The sequence below is a fragment of the Sycon ciliatum genome, chromosome 1 (genome assembly GCF_964019385.1).
Source record: "Sycon ciliatum chromosome 1, ocSycCili1.1, whole genome shotgun sequence".
Classification (NCBI taxonomy): domain Eukaryota; kingdom Metazoa; phylum Porifera; class Calcarea; order Leucosolenida; family Sycettidae; genus Sycon; species Sycon ciliatum.
This window is the reverse complement of record NC_088643.1, coordinates 69380749-69390203: the sequence shown is the minus strand read 5'-3', so window position 1 is coordinate 69390203 and position 9455 is coordinate 69380749. Positions and strand designations below refer to the sequence as shown.

The window sequence follows — 9455 nt, the reverse complement described above, 5'->3', positions numbered from 1 at the left end:
ATCCGACCTTATGCGAAGTCAAATAAAGGCAATCGGAGTCTTGCATCCCAATGGATTCTTATTCTTGATATCCAGTTGGCTCGGCGCATCCGTGGAGAGCGTGCATAAATATTCGGCCGGCTACGCTATCCTCTATCGGACTAACCAATCAACAACTGGCTTTTTTCAAAGCCACCACAGTAAATCAAAGGAAAGTTGTGTCTCTTGTGCATCTATGCTGGTATTGTGTGTTACTATTGTTGTTACAGTGCGCGGTTTCATCGTGACACAGGTCTAGGCAACGTAACATGGACGTAGTGCAAGTGGATAGCATCATCAGTATTCGTACGCCGCACAGGCAGTGAAGTATGTCATGTACAGTCAGTGTATTACGGTGTTCAGTTTCCTCTGTACTACTGTCGCGGACATGGAAATCCAGTCGATTGACCGGGGCCGGCGCCCTCAGAACGTAAGCAGCACATCAGCACGTCGTCCCTACATCCCCTATGTTTTGTCTTTTTCCTCGTTTCATTTTGTTCTCCACCTGTTAGTAGGAATTATTTCAAATGGTGAACGGTACTGCAGTGGTGTCTTCAACTTCATTCGACCGAGTCAAGCTCCGTATGAAGACATCCAAGAAGAAGATTGCCTGATGAGTCCAGCGGGGACGAAACGTACGTCGCAATCGAGCTATGTCGTTGCTGTATCATCTTCTATGTGCCATGCACTACTTGATGTACCAGTCTGCTATGCCGGATACCGCCAACCATGCATCGACCAGGCGCGACGTGATGGTGGTGGTGGTGAGAAGGAGAGCTCTGTGCCAGAACTTTGGACGCTAGAGAGCGTGTGTGGGCAGGCGTGTGTTTACCGCCATATTGCCAGGTGTGTCTTTACCACCATATTTATCAGCCATAAGTACAGCTGCAGTGGTGTCTTCAACTTCATTCGACCGAGTCAAGCTCAGTATGAAGACATCCAAGAAGAAGATTGCCTGATGAGTCCAGCGGGGACGAAACGTACGTCGCAATCGAGCTATGTCGTTGCTGTATCATCTTCTATGTGCCATGCACTACTTGATGTACCAGTCTGCTATGCCGGATACCGCCAACCATGCATCGACCAGGCGCGACGTGACGGTGGTGGTGGTGTCACTAACCGGCACAAACCCGCAAGTGCACAGTTAGGAGATGAGTTGATAACTGATTTATTTGCTCGGACTGAAAGAGAATTTATACGATAAGTGAACGTGGCAGTGCAACATCGTATGGAGCACGCGCACTTCATTATTTTGGGAGAGCAGTATGCAGCAGTTGGGAAAAATGCGAGCTCTGGCATGGCTGTGTAAACCTAGAGGGTCTGAGGCTACAAACTGTGCATGTGGCAGAACTTGCCGTACAGAGTTCACAGTGCAATATTTACCGTATAAACTAAGAGAAAGCTACAGATTGCTGCAGTGCCGAAACATGAACTGAAACATGTAAAATAGCAAAATTAAACTATCTCGCTTCGCGACACTCCCGCCGCAAAGATAAGTAACACATAATTTGTGTGATGCCGTAAGAACCATGTTAAAAGACTAGAGAGCTGAAACAGATTTCCATCTGGAAATACTTCAATACTGAAAGAACAAATGCAAGAAACTATATCTAAGCAATTCGAAGTTCTGGAGCTAGTTTCATCATTACTGCTACAGTATTTACGGTATGTCACAATTCAACCTTAATTAATCGAGAGCTAGGGCTGCATTCGATTGTAGAAACTGGATCCCGATCCCCGCCGACCAGATCACTTCGATCGGACGGATACAATCGAATGTGCACAACCGATAATCCGTTTCAAGGCCTTAGCAACCGCGTTGCTACAGCTCATCCCGTAGTATCTGTACGCGTTGTGGTAAACTCTTGACCTAGTGTACGCATATTGCGAGTTTTGAGTAGATGCGAGTCGTACTATCGAAATGAATCTGTCGAATCCGTCGAATCCGTCTCTGGGAGGTGGGTTGACTGGATCCGAATCCGTGCTCTCGGGATCCGGATTCGTACAATCGAACATGCACAAATTTGGCGAATCCGGGTCCGGGGCTGATGGATTCGTACAATCGAACATGCCCTAGGTTTGCATGATGAGACTCAATAACTGAACCGTAAGCAATGTAGATATTACTATCATAATTAAATTTAGAAAAACATAACCAAGAACACTGGCAACTGTTCAAATAAGTACCAGGTTACATGCAGTTAATTCACATGGCTACTATACTTGTCCATCTTCGATCAGATCACGGGTGCGCATTGTAGCTGCTGTTGCTGCATTGCGTCGCGGGCGTTCAGGCAGTGGCGCAATTGCAGGCTCTGGCACTTCTGCAGTGGTTACTTCGCCTGATGAACACTCTAACGGATAGAGATGGCTTACCGGCCGGTTCATGGAACTCCCAGATGGCATACGTAGCGTCACTGATCGCACTTCGCCGTCTGTGCTTTGGTGTAGCTGCGCGATTCTTCCTATTTTCCAGCAGCTGCGCGGCCGATCAACATCCTTGATCAGAACAATGCAGTTGACACTTGGCTTGAAGCTATTGGAATTTCGTTGACTGTGTTGTTGTGGTCGTAGTGACTGCAAATACTCTGTCGACCACTTCTCCCAGAAAATGTTGAGACATTTCTGCTGCTGTTTCCACAGGTTGACGAGTTGTTGAGCATTACTGACATGTGTGATGTAGTCAGGGTCATCTGTAATGACAAAGTTAGGCTGACCAAGAGAACTATGCCCAGTTAAGAAATTGGCAGGCGTGAGAACATGATCGATTGTGAAGTCCTCACCAACGTATACCAGTGGTCTAGAATTGACAATTGCCTCAATTTCAATTAGCAAAGTTTCAAGTTGGCAGAATGTAAGCTGTCCAGTTCCAATTGATTTCTTCAGAGATCGTTTCACAATACCAATCATGCGTTCGTAAACACCACCCATCCAAGGAGCTAACTCAGTGATGTATTTCCATTTAATACCTTTGCCCGCAATGAATTCCATTACATCATTATGTTGAATTGACTCAAGCCAGAGAAGATCAATAACATTCTTAGACAGCTTGAATTGCTTGGCATTATCACTTACTATGTACTTCGGTGTACCTCTTCGTGAAATGAACCGTCTGAAACACATTAGGAATTGCTCAGTAGACATATTGCGAACTAATTCCATATGAATAGCTCTGGTAGTTAGGCAAGTGAGGATGCATACCCACACTTTAGCTGTTTCAGTTTCCATTTTCACATACATTGGCCCAAAGTAATCAAGACCAACAGATTCGAACACCCTCCCAGGGACAAGCCGTTCCTCAGGCAAAGGTGCAAATGGTGGTGTTGCAAATGGCTTTCCATGATGGCGTTTACACAAAAGACATTCCTTAATCACCCGTCTAACCATTGCTCGACCTTTAGGCACCCAGTAATTCCGTCTCAATTCAGCCAATGTCTGACTAACACCCGAATGTTTAAGTGAGGTATGCTGTTCCATTACAATTAACCTTGTTAAGTGTGAACCATAAGCTAGCAATAGAGGAAATTTACTTTCGAATGGTAGGTGAGAATACTCCAGTCTACCCTTACATCGGATTAAACCATTATCAAGGAAGAGACCCAAAGCATCGACGAGCTGATGTCGCTTGCCTTGTTCTATTGCCTTGATTTCATTTCCAAAGTGCTGAGCTTGATGATACCGAATGATAGCTACTCTTGACATTGCGATTTCTTCAGCTGTGAGATTCGTTTCACTTTCCGACTTTTCGTGTTTGAGTTTCCGTATGAATCGTTGTACCCATGCGTTCACTCTCACAAGCTTAGAAAACGAGGAGAACTTCTCACAGTTGACTACCTCATTGTGTTCATTGCTAACAAAGGCCGATTCGGGAGAGGGACCTTCGTCCGCATTTTCCTCGCAAATTGGCATTTCACTTCCCGTCGCTTGCATTGCTGGAAACATACTTTCTGGATAGGAACCAGACTTCAACCACGTTGGACCCTCCCACCACAAGGTGTTCTGCTGTAAACTCGTTGCATTAGCTCCTCGAGAAACAATATCAGCTGGATTTTCTTTCCCAGAAACATGACCGTACATGACATTATTCACCTCGTGAATGGTTTTAATTCTTCTTGCAATAAATTGCGGCCGCTGTTGATTTCCCGTTACCCATGCTAGTGCACATTTTGAGTCGGTCCATATGTGCGTCTTGCTGAGCTCGAATGGTACTTGCTCTCTAAGAAATTTGACCATCTTTGTACCAAGTACTACAGCAAAGAGTTCCAACCTAGGAATGGATGTGGGCTTGGTTGGCGCAATGCGACTCTTGCTAAATATCAGGTCGACTGAAACATTATCGCCACAAGTAGTGAGTAGGTACGCAGCAGCACCATACGCATGTGCGGATGCGTCAGTAAAAACGTGTAGTTCATACTTTGGAGTTGAACCGTCATCACTTCGAGTACCCACAAACCTTGGCAATTTTATTCCACTAAGTGACAGCAGTGAATCACACAATTTCTGGCATTCTTTGCGTACATCATCTGGTAAGATATCATCCCACCCAAATTTTCTCTTCCAAAGCTCCTGCATGATGATTTTCGCCTCAACCGTGACAGGACTGACTACACCCATTGGGTCGAATACTGACGAAATACATTGCAGTAGCTGACGTTTTGTTTCGATCTCATGAAATGCCCTTGGCGGTGGTACCCAAATTACGTCATCCTCGGTATCCCAGCCCATGCCTAGAACTTTCGTGCGGTTACCTTTGACTTGATCATACTCCGTTTCCATTTCTTTCTCACTGATGCCAACATTTTCAAGATTCCAAAAACGTTCCAAGTCGAATTCTTTCGGTGCACATGCTTCTGTCGCAACTAACGAGAGCGCCTCGTGGCACATTAGTGTGTGATCACCATTTCCGTTCGATTTCACCTTGCCTGCCACCAAAAACCCAAGAGTGGAATCGATCAAAATGAGACCATCTGGGTATTCCAATCTTTCGTTGCCAACAAATTGAAAGTATTGGTCTGCTCCAATTAAGATATCAATAGGCATTGCTTCAGGTGTATTGCATAGAGGCTCTGCTAAGATAAGCTTCTGTAAGCTAGAGTGCTTTGCTGTGCTCAAAGGTACTTTCTGTAGTGGACACGAAATGTTGTTGATAACATTTGCCTGTATGGAAGCTAATTCACCATTCTTCTGCTTGATGTGCAAATTGACTACAGGGTATTCCTTTACCGATCTGTGTGTTGCACCAAAGGTTGCAAGTGAAATTCTGTCACTTCCCTCTTGTTTGAGTCCCAATGCTTTGCTGACATTCTCACTGACGTATGTTCTCGATGAACCCGTGTCAAACAAGATCCTTACAGTCTGTGACCTGTTGCCTTCCTCATTTGTTGCAGTAGTCAAAGCAGTTTGCATTAGAACCCTGTGCCCTTGTGTGTGAGAAACCATTGCCTCATCTTGTGTTGGTTCAAATGTCTCTGCCATTGCATTCAAAGTGTGTGCCTGTTTTTGTCCATCACCATGATGCTTTCCATCATTTGTTCGCTCTTCATTTGACTTGAACTTCTGTAGACACAGACTTCTGTGGTGGGATTTGCGTTTGCAATGGTAGCATGTTCTAGCATTCATGCAAGCTCTTGCTCCATGTCCCGCTTTCAGACAGATGTAGCATTTCATACCCAACCGTGTTTTCCGTTCATCTAGCGATTTGTACATTTGACATTCATCAGAGTAATGCTTTCCATCACAATACATACATTTGATAGTACGAGCTACACCAGCACCCGCAAGTAGAGACTGCCCTGTTGATAGTATCTTCTTTGAGTGATTGGCATGTTGCCATGATTGTTGACCTTTGCATGCGGCTGGTCCTTCTGCATTCTCTTTTGCCTTTAGTAAGTGCGATAGTGCCAAACGCAACTCACTAATAGTCCATTCATCGTTCTGTTTGGTGAGCTCAAGTTGTAATTTCACATCACTCGGGAGCTTGCTCAAGATTATTGTAATGAACACCTTTTGCAATACATCCTCATCTTGTGCTTCAAGGCTCCTGAGGTGCACTTCAATTTTGTCAACACAGGACCTCAAACTTTCGATTTTTGAGGTGCAGGCCGACATCTCCATTAAAGCAGTGTAGTGGGCATCCACCATAGCTTGCTTACTCCCGTACCTCTTCTCAAGCAGATCCCGGGCAACTTCATAATTTGCATTACAGATTCTTAAACCTTTCAGCACGTCTTGTGCTTTCCCTCCCACACATTCACGGAGATAGATCAATTTTTCAACTGGTGACAAGGAGGAGTTGTCATGAATAGTAGCATCGAAAATGTTCCAAAACTCTTGGAACTCCATTATGTCCCCATCAAAATGCTTTAGCTCCAATTTGGGTAATCTGGCAGTTGTCTGGGGCTTCGATTCGGTTCTAGTATCCTGCTCTACTATGGGTCTAGTATCCCGCTCTACCAATCTCTTTAGAAGATTTTGGGTTGACTCTTGGGTGTTAGCTTGCGTCCCAATCAATTTCGTAATCTCAAGCAAGGTAGAGTCTGTCTGCATTGTAGGCTGGACGCCTGACTCCAATTCCATTTTTCTCAATTTTCTCTGGAGTTTGAAACCCTTCTCTAGTGTCTCTGTCCATAACCCAGCCTCATCCTCCAAACCATTCTTTATCTCTTTGTTGTCTTTACCCTTTGGCTCATATTCCTCGACATTCTCAACAAAATCATCCAAGTTAGCTTCCGTTCTTTCCAACAATTCCTTTAACCCTTTACCGGTCTACCATAAGCGTACCGATACTATAGTATCGGTACGTTTGGTCCTCATTTTTTTGGGGTCTTGTTGCTAGGAGACAGCTAAAATGGTGCTCTACGCGTAGCTGAGGTCCAAGGCTTTCTGACGATGTGCAAAACAACCATGCTTACCATACAAATTTTTGCCGTATCGATCGACTGAAGTTTGTTGAAATTGGAAAAGACGACCATCCGCCATGCGCGCATTTCAAGAATGCGAGTGCATCTCTTGGGGCTGTGTTTGACAAGCGTTCTGAGAGCAGTAACATCAACAGTCCAGGCTGGATGTCCCGGGAGGTTTTGCAGTGTAGTGTGCTGAGAAAAAGAGCTCCGTTGAGTCCTGCTAGTTCAAAAATATATCGTCCACGAATGAAGAAACAAAATTCTCCAAACAGAGAGGAAGCCTTCTTGCTGCCGACACGGCGACAGCGACTGTCACAAGGACTCGTCAGGTGCAATCAGCTGATTCGCCTGGCCGTGAGAATCACGGCATGCGTAAGCTCGCGCCTGAGTACTCATCTGAGCGAGAGTGAATCTGACGCGAGCAGCGCTGAGATGAACAAACCGAAACTGCGATATCGTGGAATGGGAATTGCTGCTGCTGGCGTATCGCCGATGGCGAGGTGTTGGTGTTCAATGGCGGTATTGTAGAGAGCCTACATTTCTTGTAAAGACGTAGCCCTTACCTGATTGTTTATCGTACGACTTCAGCTCCATCACGAACTTGGTATGCCCTTCGTGCTGTGATATTCGTGTATTTCATTCGCATTTGTATTTTCTCTCAACTTGAAGGGCTACCATGGGCCCTATCCTTGCCTGGACCTAGTCATATTTGAATTTTCTGGACGCGTTCAGGCATACAGATTTTGAAAATATATGGTTTACCCATACCTACATCACATGGTTCTTGAGTTATTGCTGGTTGTGTGTACATGTATTTGCGTGACCACCCCTCACATACATTGAGTTAGACCGGCAAAGGGTTAAACCACAAAGAAACGGACTTATCTGGTTGACGGGTTTGGTTCCTGCTAGCAGATCTTCGCCGACTGTCGTCTCCTCCTGCAGCTCTTCGTACAGGAGCTTGAGAGCACGCTTGCTCGTCTGGATAGCCGTCGGCAATCTTGTGTCGCCCATTTTCACAACTCAAGCCCCAAAGGGCGAGTCAACCAGGAGCAAGGCTCGGTTGGGGGCAGTGGCGAGGAACTAGGAAGCAGGTTTCGGCACCATGTCACTAACCGGCACAAACCCGCAAGTGCACAGTTAGGAGATGAGTTGATAACTGATTTATTTGCTCGGACTGAAAGAGAATTTATACGATAAGTGAACGTGGCAGTGCAACATCGTATGGAGCACGCGCACTTCATTATTTTGGGAGAGCAGTATGCAGCAGTTGGGAAAAATGCGAGCTCTGGCATGGCTGTGTAAACCTAGAGGGTCTGAGGCTACAAACTGTGCATGTGGCAGAACTTGCCGTACAGAGTTCACAGTGCAATATTTACCGTATAAACTAAGAGAAAGCTACAGATTGCTGCAGTGCCGAAACATGAACTGAAACATGTAAAATAGCAAAATTAAACTATCTCGCTTCGCGACAGGTGGTGAGAAGGAGAGCTCTGTGCCAGAACTTTGGACGCTAGAGAGCGTGTGTGGGCAGGCGTGTGTTTACCGCCATATTGCCAGGTGTGTCTTTACCACCATATTTATCAGCCATAAGTACAGCTGCAGTGGTGTCTTCAACTTCATTCGACCGAGTCAAGCTCAGTATGAAGACATCCAAGAAGAAGATTGCCTGATGAGTCCAGCGGGGACGAAACGTACGTCGCAATCGAGCTATGTCGTTGCTGTGTCATCTTCTATGTGCCATGCACTACTTGATGTACCAGCCTGCTATGCCGGATACCGCCAACCATGCATCGACCAGGCGCCAGGCCCGAGAAGGATGAGTCCAGCGGGGACGAAACGTACATCGCAATCGAGCTATGTCGTTGCTGTGTCGTCCTCTATGTGCCATGCACTACTTGATGTGCCAGCCTGCTATGCCGGATACCGCCAACCATGCATCGACCAGGCGCCAGGCCCGAGAAGGATGAGTCCAGCGGGGACGAAACGTACATCGCAATCGAGCTATGTCGTTGCTGTGTCGTCCTCTATGTGCCATGCACTACTTGATGTGCCAGCCTGCTATGCCGGATACCGCCAACCATGCATCGACCAGGCGCGAAGTGATGGTGGTGGTGGTGAAAAGGAGAGCTCTGTGCCAGAACTTTGGAGGCTAGAGAGCGTGTGTTTACCGCCATATTGCCAGGTGTGTCTTTACCACCATATTTATCAGCCATATTCCTTTATGCTTGCCAGTCTTGGACCTTAACTGCTGAAATTGTGAAAAATATCGAGGACGAAACGTACGTCGCAATCGAGCTATGTCGTTGCTGTGTAATCTTCTATGTGCCAGCCATAAGTACAGCTGCAGTGGTGTCTTCAACTTCATTCGACCGAGTCAAGCTCCGTATGAAGACATCCAAGAAGAAGATTGCCTGATGAGTCCAGCGGGGACGAAACGTACGTGGCAAACGAGCTATGTCGTTGCTGTGTCATCTTCTATGTGCCATGCACTACTTGATGTACCAGCCTGCTATGCCGGATACCCCCAACCAG

General features: G+C 46.1%; 1 long non-coding RNA gene across 1 annotated transcript; it reads right to left on the bottom strand.

Moving 5' to 3' along the window:
* Positions 1 to 1170: 1170 nt before the first annotated feature.
* On the bottom strand, positions 1171 to 9394 carry LOC135805146 (uncharacterized). Its single transcript, XR_010551123.1, has 2 exons — positions 7787 to 9394; positions 1171 to 6773 (listed from the first exon to the last, which is right to left on the bottom strand). It is a non-coding gene; the product is annotated as an uncharacterized LOC135805146 (long non-coding RNA).
* Between the last annotated feature and the right edge of the window lie 61 nt (positions 9395 to 9455).